The sequence below is a fragment of the Mustela lutreola genome, chromosome 6, assembly GCF_030435805.1.
Source record: "Mustela lutreola isolate mMusLut2 chromosome 6, mMusLut2.pri, whole genome shotgun sequence".
Lineage (NCBI taxonomy): Eukaryota > Metazoa > Chordata > Mammalia > Carnivora > Mustelidae > Mustela > Mustela lutreola.
Genome location: NC_081295.1, coordinates 29,970,050 through 29,982,707, shown reverse-complemented (window position 1 = coordinate 29,982,707; position 12,658 = coordinate 29,970,050). Strand labels below are relative to the sequence as shown.

The window sequence follows — 12,658 nt, the reverse complement described above, 5'->3', positions numbered from 1 at the left end:
ATACATAATCAGCTCAGAAAAACTGATTGTTAATGTGTTCCAAACACAGCTTTGAGTCTCAGTCCTCACTTCCCCCCATTATTCAAGCAGGTAACACTGTGTTGTAGAAAAGTCATGAATTTTGGAGTGAGACCTGGATTTGAATCCTGATTTGTCACACAGTAGACAAATAATCTCTTGCATCTTCAGTATCAGAACCTGGAAAATGGGACCAATAAGATACATCTCATAATGTAGTTTTGAGAATAAAATAAAAGAATATCTCTAGGACACTTAGTAGAGGTTTTGCCTCATATTTAAAGGTTCAACAAATATTAGTTTTCATCCCCACTTTTTGAGCCTGAATTTTCTACACCGAGGCTTTCCTTATTGCTTATTTTACTATGATTTTGCTAGCATAAAAATGTTCAGAGTAGAAGTCATTGAATACAGTGATTTGTTTCTTCTTAGCCCCTTCCCTTTTCCCAGGCATGGTCCTAGAAATGCATTTAGTTTGACAATTTCCTCAGAGGCCATGATGTCCAACAATAGATGAGTTGGGATGCTGGATTATTCTTCTCACTGAGAAATACAACACAAGCTGTGAAACAAACCACCACCAACAACAAACAAGCAAAAACAAACAAAAAACTGGCATGGAGGAAGAGAGGTCCATGCAGGTGGGGACCCAGAAAGTTCCAATCTTCTTTCATGTGATCTAACAGGTTTTATTGGGGATAAGTGAGGAGTTGGGCACGAGATGAGGGATTTCCTTCCAGTGAAAATATGTTCCCTATGAGAAGGTGTGATGAAGTAGAGCTTGTGGCTCTGGAAGAATATTTGCCATATATCTTTATCCTCTGCTAAGAAGTATTTTTAATATGAGTCATATTAATATTTATTTATTCATTTGGAGAAATGTTTTGCTCTCTGTTTTTATATTTCTGGATGCTACATTTATTTTTTCTCTTTGAAAATTCTAATGACCATCTGCAATACTGGGAAGTGGAGAAGTTATTATGACAGCTATGTTTCAGATTTGGTTAAGATTACTGGTAAATTGCATGCATTAGCTTTTTAAAATGTGGGGCAGATTCTAAACACCTATATACTAGCTTTTAAAACAAAATGTGTCCCTCTTAAATGCTGGAAAGTTCTCAAGAAAGAAAAGAACATAAAATCTGTTCAGCATGCTTCTTTGAGAATATTTTTCAGCACGTAAAATCTTAACTTCACTTAATTAACTTTGAAACAGAATCATGTTTTTTTTTGTTCCCAATGGTTGGCTTCCTTCGTCCTTAACCACTCTACAGCCTCTAACTCTAATGACCAACACACATTCTTCTGGAAATGTTTTTCTTCCCTAACTAAGATAGGGTTTCCTATCCTAGAATGACTATTTTTCTATTCTTTAATTCTTTTTCTTTATGTTTTCTTTGTTCTTTTTTTCTCCTGCAAAAATGTACCTTTGTGTCCTTAGTTCCATTCTTTACTCTCTGTTCTTTAGTGAGCTCACATAGTCACATGACTTCAATGATTATTCCTAAGTATGTGATTTTCAAATATCACTCTCAAATAACGACCATGCCTACAAGTTCTGTTTCACATTCCCAGCCCTTTGATCCACAACATCCCAGAGGTTCTAATGGTACCACAATAACATCATCCCCATTTTTCGATACTAGCTTTAAGAAGTAAAACTAAAAATCTCAGTCCCACGTTTGATTCCTTCTATGCCCACTCTTTTTTTTTTTTTGGTAATTCAGTTAGCAGATTCTGTCAAAACTTTTCATCTCTTCTTCCTTTTCATTACAACCATTATACCATATTTTATCAATTCTAACCTACATATTTGTTCCAATAGTAGCATCTCTGAAACTGGAATATGTTTCACAATCAGTGATGTATTAGGATTGTGTCACAGTTTAATTAGCAGCCCTCCCCATTCTTTCATTTAACTAAGTAGACTAATGATGCATCTTACAACTGATGGTGTCTTACATTTGATGTTCTGCTTTATGTAAACTCCTACCTGCCACACTCTTTGATTTTGATAATTGCTTTCTCAAGATCCAGGTACTCCTTTCATCATTACGAGAATATTTTTCTTAAAAAAGAATTCTGGTCAATCCCTGTCTTGGGCAAGAACGTTTGTTGATCCCCATTAGTGATTATATAAATCCAAATTCTGTGATTTAGCATTCAATGCCTTCCTATAGTTTTATCTCTCGCAACTCTCCTAAAAAGTTCCCATTCCAGGGGCACCAGGGTGGCTCAGTTGGTTGCACGTCTGACTCTTGATTTTAGCTTAGGGTCATCGCGTGGAGCCCCACATCAGTCTCTGTGCTCAGCAGGGAGTCTGCTTGAGAGTCTCTCTGAGTCTCTCTCTCTCTCTTTCTCTGTCCCTCTGCTGCTCTCCCCACCCCATCTCTCAAAATAAATAAATAATCTTTGAAAATTTTTCTCACTCCATGTACAAACCAGTATAGCTGTCAAATATACCCTGTAATTTCTTACCTCAGTTCCTTTGCTGAGAACAGTGTTCCGCTTCAGAATGCTGCATTCTTCATCCCATTTCTTGATAACTTACCTATGAATTAGGGAATTTTAAATGTCATTAACTCCATGAAGCCTTACTGATATGCCCGACCTCTATGGATTCTCTCTCACTCATGAAAGGTAACATTATCATTTCCATCTAATAAAAGAGAGTTGAGAGATTAGAGAGTTGTCACTCAAGGGCCAGGGCAAGCGAAAAGTCAGAATCTGAACCCAGATCTGGCTTACTTGAAATAATACATTTAGTTATGCATGAATTGTAAGGAAAATGCTGTGGAGAACAACTAGGAAGAAAAGTTCAAGGCTCTGCTCTTTAGTTATGGAAGTAGAAACCTAGAAATAACTTTATTTAACCTCCATATCCACTTATAGTGAAATAACCTAAGATATTCTATTTTCAACTGGGTGACTTATCATTTGTCAGGAGGAGAACTTAGAACTCCCAGATTTAAGGTATTTTACATATCCAGACACCACACCATTCTTATCTACATAGTATAGAAAATTACATTCAACAATGTTGCCCACAATAGGCTTGGCTAGTTAAAAAGTAAAATAAAAATTAAAGAACATACTGAAAGGATAAAATGAAAACATAATGAAAGTGTGAAATTATATATGGATATATACATATAAACCTGTACAAAGGATAACATTATACAATGTACAACTCCATTTTTCCATAGGAATAAATAGGACCCTTTGAATTGAAACAAACAGTGAGTTTCCCATATGTCTGTATTCATCAGGGTTCTCCAGAGAAGCAGAAACAATAGTATACATACAGATATATACAGAAATAAATTTATTATGAAGGATTAGCTCAAATGATTATGGGGACTGAGAAGCCCATGGTTTGCCCTCTGTAAGCTGGAGGCCCAGGAAAGTGATGTTGTAGTTATAGTGCAAACTCAAAAGCCTGAGAATCAAGAGCACCAGTTTCTAGGGGCAGGAGATGAGTGTCCCAGTTCAAGAAAGAGCACAAATTCACCATCCATCTGCCTTTTTTTGTTCAGCTTGAGCAAGTGAGCAAATACCCTTCCTCTCCTTTTTGTTCTGTCAGCCTTCAATGGCTTAGGTACAGCCCACCTGCACTGGTAAAGGCAATGTTCTTCACTCATGGACACACCCTCATGGGCACACCCAGAAATAGTATTTTGCGAGCTCTCTGGGCATCGCTTACCCCAATCACAATATTAACCATCACAATCTTTAAGAGAAATAAGGCACTATTTAAAGGTCTCTGAGAGAGAATGCCTCAGAACAATCTCTCTGGCTTATGTTAATGCTTGGCCCTCTTTGATTTTTTATTTAAAGATTTTATTTATTTGAGAAAGGAAAAGAGAGAAGGTGGGGAGGGGCAGTGGAAGAGGGAGAAAGAATCTTAAGCAGACTCCACGCTGAGCGTGGAGCCTGGTACAGGGCTCAATCTCATGACCCTGAGATCACCACCTGAGTAAAATCACGGGTCAGATGCATAAACGACTACACAACCTAGGCTCCCCAAAGCTTGGCCCTCTTGTGCTCACCTTCACCATTATGTGTGGGGAGAGGAAATCAGTGAACCTCATCAGGACCAGCTGAGTACTCTACACTCAAACATCCGAATCCAAAGTGCAGAATCTATCACCTTATAGAACTTCCTTGATAAAATCTCCCATTGCAAATCAAGTGCCTTATATAAAACCCATCACTCACATACAGAATCACCACCAATTCCAATACAAAAAACCCACTTTCACTTTTAAAAAAATCAAATATTTTGTGTGAAAAACTTCCATTATAAGCGTTCATGAATTTTGACAAACATAACCATTTTCACAATATAGAAGATTTTCATCGTCTCAAGAGGTTTTCTTCTGCCCCTTTCCTGTCAGTCCCCACCCCCACCCTGCCCCTGACAACAACTAACCTAATTTCTGTAGATTAAATTTTTTATATTCACGCTTTCATATAAATGGAATCGTATAGTATTTATTCTCTTATATATGGTTTTTTTGCTCAACATACTGCTTTTTTAGGATTCAGTTATGTTGTGGCATGATAATCAGCTAGTTTTTCTTTTGAATACATCCATTGTAGGTATTACTACAATATGCTTACCCATTCACCTATTGATGGACATTTATGTTATTCCAACATTTTGGTTATTATGAATAAAGCTGCATGAATATCCTTGAACAAGATTTTGTATGAGCATATATTTTCATCTCTCTTGGGTAAATATCTAGGGATGGATTTTTTGTACTTTATGTTCTGTTTAACTTTTTGAAAAATTTCCCAACTCTTTTCTAAAATAGTTGTTATCATTTTACATTTATAGTAACAATATATGAGTTCCAGTTAATCCACATCTTCCCCAAAAGTTGGTAGAGTCAGTCTTTTTTTATTTTAGCCATCTTGGTGGGTGTGTATTGGATTTCATTGTAGCTTTAATTTGTATTTCCCTGATGATTAATGATGTTAAGCATCTTTTTTTTTAAAAAGATTTTATTTATTTATTTGACAGATCACAAGTAGGCAGAGAGGCAGGCAGAGAGAGAGAGGAGGAAGCAGGCTCCCCACTGAGCAGAGAGCCCGACACGGGGCTCGATCCCTGGAGCCTCGGATCATGACCTGAGCGGAAGGCAGAGGCTTTAACCCACTGAGCCACACAGGCGCCCCAATGTTAAGCATCTTTGTGTGCTTATTGACCATTCACTTATCTTTTATTAGGTTGTTTTCTTATTACATTATATTTAAAAAAAAACACTCATTTCCTTTACTCATAACCCTTCTGACACCGGGTTGTATGGGTGTTCTTCCCAAACTGACAAATTCTCTGACACTGGGTGTCCTAATAAGTAAGTCCAATTCTGACACTAACAGAGTTTGTGTAGACCAATAGACTGAGGGTTCAATCCCACAAGACTGCCTCCCACTTCAGATGCCAATTACAAGTAGTGGGTCCCCAGGTTACCCACAATTTCTGTCTGATTTGGCTGTAAATTCAAAGTTCCCGTGGCCCCCTTTTTAGGTTTCATAATTTGCTAGATTGGCTCACAGGACCCAGAAAAATAGTTTACTTACTATTGCTGATTTAATACAAAGGATGTTTTGTTTATTAATTTATTTATTTATTAATTTATTTACATTATGTTATGTTAGTCATCATACAGTAACAAAGGAAGTTTTAAAAGAAACAAATGATTAGCCAAATGAAGAGATAGAGAGGGCGAGGTCTGGATGTGTCCTGTTCTGTCTCTGCAGAGTTGGGGCGCTCCACCTTCCTGGTGCATGGTCATGTTCACCAACTTGTTCTGTACTTTTGGAATATTTATGAAGGCCACCAAGAGTTACCTTATTAGAACAAAAGATGGTCCTATAACCCAGGAAATTCCAAAGGATTTCGGAGCTCTGCGTCAGGAACTGGGGTTGAAAACCAAATATTAGCAGGAACTTGGGGAAAAGACGAATATATGTATGTGTATGTGTGTGTGTGTGTGTGTGTGTGTATCCTATTAATTGACAATTTATAAGAGTTATATATTATGGGTACAAATCTTTACACATATATATATATATTATATATATATATATAGTGTGTGTGCACATCCATGCACGTGTGCATTTAAATATACCAATCTTCACTATATTGTACATCTGAAAGTAATACTACACTGTATTTTAACTAACTGGAACTTAAGTAAAAACTTAAAAAATTAAATTGGCCAATCTGTAATTAACCTTCTTATTATCTTAATGGTGACTTTTGAAAAGCCAGTTTTTAATTTCAATGAAATCCAAGTATTGATTTTTCCTTTGTGATGTAAGAAATATTTGCCTACACCAAGGCCACAAATATTTTCTTCTCTCTTTTTTGTAGAATTTTTTTTTTTTATTTGACAGAGAGAGATCACAAGTAGGCAGAGAGGTAGGCAGAGAGAGAGGAAGGGAAGCAGGCTCCCTACTGAGCAGAGAGCCTGATGTGGGGCTCAATCCCAGGACCCTAAGATCATGACCCGAGCTGGAGGCAGAGGCTTTAACCCACTGAGCCACCTAGGAGCCCCATCTTTCTTGTAGAATTTTTAAACGCTTAGTTTTTATGTTTATAGCTATTTTAGTTAATTTTCCTGTATATTGTGACATAAAGGTTGAGGTTCCTATCTTTCTATATGGTTATCTGGTTTTCCTTACTGTTTGTTAAATAGTATCCATTCTCCATTAGGTTATCTTGGCTCCTTTTATTCAAAATCATTTGGTGTTGATGAATGTATTTCTGTATTGTTATATTATTCTATATATTTATTCTTATGCCAAAACCATATTGTCTTAATTATTCTGCTTTTATACTTAAATCCTCAATTTTGAACTTGTTATATAACTCATTAACAGCTCTCTGTGTATGGACCTACCACCTTCAGTCTATCCCCTTCTTGATGATGTAACAGCATTAACTTTGATCAGGATACTCCAGTGTTTGGGCCTTTCGAGGTCCTTTCTTTTCAGTACAGATTATAGAGTCAGACTGTCAAGTTCTACAATGATGTTTCTGAAGTTCTGATAGATTTTATGTTGATATATAGGCCAATTTGGGTAGAAATTACACCTTAACAATATTATGTCTTGACCTATGGATATGACATAAGCTTTCTATCAATTTGGATCATTAGTTTCTCTCAGCAATATTTGGTAATTTATAGTGTGCAGATCTGGCATGTATTTTATTAAATTTATCCATGATTATCTCATGTTAGAATGCAATTGAAGTGGTAGTAATTATAATTTCAAGTTCTAATTTTTCAATGTCAGAGTACAAATGCAATTGATTTTTTATACTCTTTATATCCTGTGGACTTGCTAATTTGCTTACAAATGATAAGAGTCGTTGTAGATTCCTTAGGATTTTCATTGTACATGATCATGATAACATTGTCTTAGAGTGAGAACAGTTTTTTTCATTCTTCCTGTGTTCTCTCCCTGCCTTTTGTTCCTTTCCTTATTTCCTTGTTTGTGTTATTGCACTGGCTACAACTTCCTTTGCATTGTGAAATAGAACAGCTCTGAGCGAACATTCTCTTTTTTTCCCCCAATCTCAGGGAAAAGGTTTTTAATCTTTAATCATTGAAGATGATGTTAGCTGTAGGTATTTTGTGCATAGTATTTATTAGATTGAAGAAGCTCATTTCTATTACTAAATTATAAGTGAAAGTCAAATTTTGTTAAATGCTTTCCTTTACATCTATTGAGATAATTTTGTGGTTTTCCTCCTTTGTTAATATGTTAAACTTATATTTGACTGATTTTCAAATCTTGAACCAACCATTGATTCCTGAGGGGGAAAAATGTAGATGGTCATGATGTAAAAACCTTTTTTAGAGATTGTTGGATTTGAATTGATAATATTTTGCTGAGGGTCTTTGCAATTCTTATAATGTCTGTGTCTTATTTTGGTACTAGGGCAACACTAGTTTTATAAAAGAAGTTCAGACATGTCCATACTTCTATTTCCTAAAGGAGTTTATGTAGTTTTTGTGTTATTTCTTCTTCTAATGATTGATGGAATTCACTATTGAAGCTATTCGGGCCTGGGATTTGCTTTATTATACTATAAATTGAAATCTTTAATACTTTCAGAGGATCTCAGATTTTCTCTTTTTCTCCTGAATCACTTAAATAATTTTTTGCTTTCAAGTAGTTTGTCTACTTGATCTGAGCTGCCAAATCTATTGGCGTAAATATACTCCTGGTATTTATTATTCTTTTATTACCTCTAGCACCTAAAGTGATAATCCCTGTTTCATACTTGAGATAGGTAACTTTGTACTCTCTGTCTCTGTCTGTCTTTAGATGTCTCTCAGTGTGTCTTAATATATTGAGAGTTGATTAATTCAATTTTATCCTTTTTTTAAACAGCTTTTGATGTTATGATTTTTCCCTTTTATTTATTTTTTATTTCATTAAATACAAGATTCAAAATATTCAAAAATAATATAATATAGACAGAATTGTATTGGGAGAAGGAAGCTTTATTTCTCAAAATTACAAAGGATGAAAAATAAGGAGAAGTATAGAACTAAATAATAGTGTTATATTTAATTGGCTATAAATAGATAATAGTTTATATTTAATTGGGTATAAATAGATAAATATCAAACTCTTTAAAGAAAACAGCATATACCTTCTTTTAAGGTGCTCATAGTACATAAGAAAAATGGGTACATATTACACACATCAAAAACTAACCAAATATTTAAATATAGAAAGTGTGATGGTAATATTTTCTGCTCAGAGGTAAATAAAACTAGAGAATAAAAATCCTGTTACCTGAAAATTAAAAACTCATTTAAAAAAATATGATTAAAAGAAAGGGGAGGGGCTCATCTAGGTGACTCAGTGGGTTGAGTGTCTGCCTTCGGCTCAGGTCATGATCCCAGGGTCTTGAGATGGAGCCCGGCTTTCAACTCCCTACTCAGCTTGAGATGGAGCCTGGCTTTCAACTCCCTGCTGCTTCTCCTTCTGCTCTCCCCCTGCTCATGCTCTCTCTCTCTCACAAACACACACATAAATAAATAAATAATCTTTAAAAAACAACAAATTTATGATTGGAGGAACTCCTAACCAAAAAATTAAGAATATTTAGAAAATTGTAATTGTATCTCTACCTAGCAGAACCAATTGTATCTAGCTAAAATGGTACTCATGGAATATACATATACTTAAGGACCTGTATAAGTAAACCAGTAAGGATAAAACTAAACACCCAACTCAATTACGAAAACAAGAAAGAATTGGTTAAATGAAAGCAGAAGAAAGAAATTGACAAAAAAGACTGAAAACTGGATAACAAAAAATTCCATAAGTAAACAAACCCAAGAGCTGTTTTAATAAAAACAACCCTGTCACTGTCAGGGAAAGAAGACAAAGAAAAGGTCCCCTGAGGGGCAGCATGGAGGCTGCAGGAGGCATGGAGTTCCTGTGGATGACTTGAAGTAGCGGGAGTCCATGAGGACTCTGGCAGCCTTCCTCAAAAAGTCTGGGAAGTGGGAAGTTCCCTGAAGTGTGGGCACTGTTCAAGTCGGCCAAGCACAAAGAGCTTGCTCATTGTGATGAGAACTGGCTCTACGCAGGACCTGCTACCAGAGCACATTACTGGGACCTCTGGGGAAGCGCAGCCCAAGGTTGCCTTCAAGGCCAAGACCAGCAGAGAACATCAGAGAAAGGGGGGCCTGCCCAGCAACTTCAGCAAGGGTCCAACAGCATGGTGCACAGGGTTCTCCAAGCCCTACCAAGGCTGAAAATTGTGGAAAAGGACCAAGATGGGGGCTGCAAACTGACAGTTTAGAGACAGGAATCTGGACAGAATCACTGGACAGGTAGCAGTTGCCAACAAAAAGCATTAGAACACATGCTGGGGTAATAAACTGCCTCATCACAGTCCTGAAAAAAACAAAACAAACAAACAATAAAAGAGATAACGTTTAACTAATCAATCAATAAATAAGAATAAAAGAATAACCAGAGCTCTGGAGGCAATTAGAGTCATAGAGACTATGATGAACATGAGACTGTATGAAAATATAAATCGAGGAAAATATGAATATAATTTATAAGTATAAATTAAAAAGAAATTAATTTAAAAGGACATCCTAAACAAACCAATTGCCATAATAGAAAGAAAGTAATTGAAGAACATTATGACAAAATGTATGAGGATAAGATATATTAACAAGTGACTTCTATTGGATCACTAAATAAAAACACCTTTTTTAAAAGATTTTATTTATTTTTTTGACAGAGAGAGAGCACAAGTAAGGGAAGTAGCAGGTAGAGAGGGAGGGAGAAGCAGACTTCCTGCTCAGCAGGGAGACAGATGTCTGGCTTAATCCCAGGACACTGATACCAGGACCTGAGCTGAAAGCAGATGCTTAACTGATCGAACACCTAGGCACACCAACAAAAATACTTTGAAATGCTACAGACTCTTCCTCAGCCTGGAAGGGAAAGTTGTGATTGGAGGTTCAATCACAAAGCAAGTTTTCTCTTGTCTCCTGCTCTCCTCTGAAATTTGCCTGGTGGGCCTTTCTTTCTTTCTGAAAAAAGAAAAAGCATATTCTATTCTTGAGTGGGAAGATGTAATATCATAAAACATAATTTTCTCTAAATCTGAAAACTTAATTCAGTCTCAATAAAAATACTATTAAATGTTTTCTAGAACTAAATAATCCAATTCTAAGTTTTATGTGGATAAAAAGAGTAGCAATAAATTGCTTAAGTTACAGATATTGGAACAGTATAAACACTACAGAATTTAGGGGCGCCTCGGTGGCTCAGCGGTTAAAGCCTCTGCCTTCGGCTCAGGTCATAATCCCACGGTCCTGGAATCAGCCCCACGTCAGGCTCTCTGTTCAGCAGGGAGCCTGCTTCCCCCTCTCTCTCTACCTGCCTCTCTGCCTATTTGTGATCTCTGTCTGTCAAATAAATAATTTTTAAAAATCTTTAAAAAAAATACTACAGAATTTAAAACAGCAACTGCTTGGACAGGCAAGTAGATCAATGGAACTAAATAGAGAATCCAGAAAAAGATAACAATTTATTAATAAAGAATTTTGGCATCTGATGAAAATTATATTATATCCTAATGGTGAGCAGATGAATTATTCAGCAAATAAGGATAAAACAGCTAAATGGGTACTAAAACAAATTCAAAGATTTAAATGTAAAAAGTGAAACTATAAATATACTAGAAGAAATTATGAAAGACGTAAGAAATTGTTCTTGGAGATAAATAGTTTTTCTAGAGATAATATAAAACACTTAAGCTATAAAACAAAAGATGTACAACTTTACAGAAAAATAAAAGAAATATGAGAAGATAAAATGGGGGGAAATAAATACAATTGACAAAGGATGGGTGTTCAGATTATACATAGCTTTCCCAAAAATAAATTTTAGAAAAAGACCAGTAATCCAACAAATGTGAGATGAGACCATGAAGAAATAATACATAGAAGGGAAAATACAAATTACTCTGAAATGTATAAAGAGTCTCAACTTCACAATAAAAGATAAGAAAATTGAAACTACAAAGAAAATGTTCACATGTAAGATTGTCAGAGATACTTAAAAGTTGATGCACTCCTGGTGAAGGTGATGGAAAATAAGCACACAGAGGTATTGGTGGAAATGTAAATTGTTATAATTCTGTGGAGGGCAATTTGTAGTATCTATCAAAATGAAAAAAAATACACATATGCTTTCGCTATGATATTACTTCTTGGAATTCATCCTAAAAGGCTACTCACACAGGTGCAAAATAATCTATGCATAAGGATATTTACTTTATTGATATTTAACCTGCAAAAAGTGTGGAAATAAACTAATTTTCCAACAATAAGGCACTACTTAATTTAATTATGTATATCCATGTGGCCTTTAAAAAAGATGAGGAATTTTTATATTGTATAGAATGATCTCTAGAAGTTGCAATTATATTACATAATCATGTAATACTATAACAAAATAGAAACCTCTTAATCTGTGCAGATAATGCCATGTTTATTCATGGTGAATGAAAGACACTTTCTGTGACATTTTTCCCATTCTGAATTTTGTAGCATTTGGATTCTGCAACATGTGATTAATTATATCTATTCAAAATTATTTAACTTAAATGTATTAAAAATAAAAAATCCTGATGATGATGATATTGATGATAGCTACCATATATTGAATTCCTCAAATAAGGGCTTTTACATATTCTCACAGAGATTTATATTTATTTGAGAGGGAAAGCACTCACACCCTCTAGCTGGGATGGGGGGGGGGGGCAACGGAGAAGCGCCAACTCCGCTGAGCTTGGAGCTTGAGGCAGAGCCCTAGGCGGCTCAGTCTCAGGACCCTGACCCTGAGACCATACCTCAGCTGAAATCAAGAGTCAGATGCTCACCAACTGAGCCACATAGGCACCCCCATATTTTCTTTTATGTTATCAATGCCATAGGTCTTATTATTTAAGACCTACTATATAATTCCCATTTTAAAGATAAGGAAACATATCACCCTCGCCCCGCAAGGACGACAAGAACCCTGGTTCGGATGCATCTTCTGTCTCCTTATTTCCGCAAGTCTACACACTTAT

The 12,658-nt window shown here is 35.7% G+C and overlaps 1 pseudogene; it reads left to right on the top strand.

Moving 5' to 3' along the window:
* Nucleotides 1-9,937, top strand: part of LOC131834559 (small ribosomal subunit protein eS19-like) — a 38,453-nt pseudogene extending 28,516 nt beyond the window's left edge.
* Nucleotides 9,938-12,658: the final 2,721 nt, after the last annotated feature.